Consider the following 444-nt stretch of genomic DNA (forward strand, 5'->3'; position numbering starts at 1 on the left):
ATTGAAACTAAAGTTTGCAATACCTGGTAAGTTGCAAATTAATAATAACAGAGACACATTTGTTTATAAATTGACTTCGTTTATAAATTAAATTATTAATTATAATCGTGTTTCAGTTTTTCTTTTAATCACATAATTGGTTTTCGAATAGTTTTCATAATCAATATTGAATTTCAATGATAAATTAATGTAAACAGATCAAGACGTGAGGACTGGTCGAGATGATGGCACACAACTTTATGCATGAATGGACGGAAGTAAAATTGCAGCATATAAATAATAAATTCGAACATTGATCATTGTTTAACTGATAAGACAGACATGAATTATTTCCATAAGTATGTCCACAAGCAAGGCCCTCGGCTTGAGTATGGCCCGTTGGTCTAGGGGTATGATTCTCGCTTCGGGTGCGAGAGGTCCCGGGTTCAAATCCCGGACGGGCCC

At 35.1% G+C, this 444-nt stretch overlaps 1 non-coding gene across 1 annotated transcript; it reads left to right on the plus strand.

The window, feature by feature from the left end:
* The first annotated feature begins 372 nt into the window (after positions 1–372).
* Positions 373–444, plus strand: Trnap-cgg (transfer RNA proline (anticodon CGG)). Its single transcript has one exon. It is a non-coding gene; the product is annotated as a tRNA-Pro (tRNA).

Source organism: Dreissena polymorpha, chromosome 14 (assembly GCF_020536995.1).
Source record: "Dreissena polymorpha isolate Duluth1 chromosome 14, UMN_Dpol_1.0, whole genome shotgun sequence".
In the NCBI taxonomy this organism is placed as follows: domain Eukaryota; kingdom Metazoa; phylum Mollusca; class Bivalvia; order Myida; family Dreissenidae; genus Dreissena; species Dreissena polymorpha.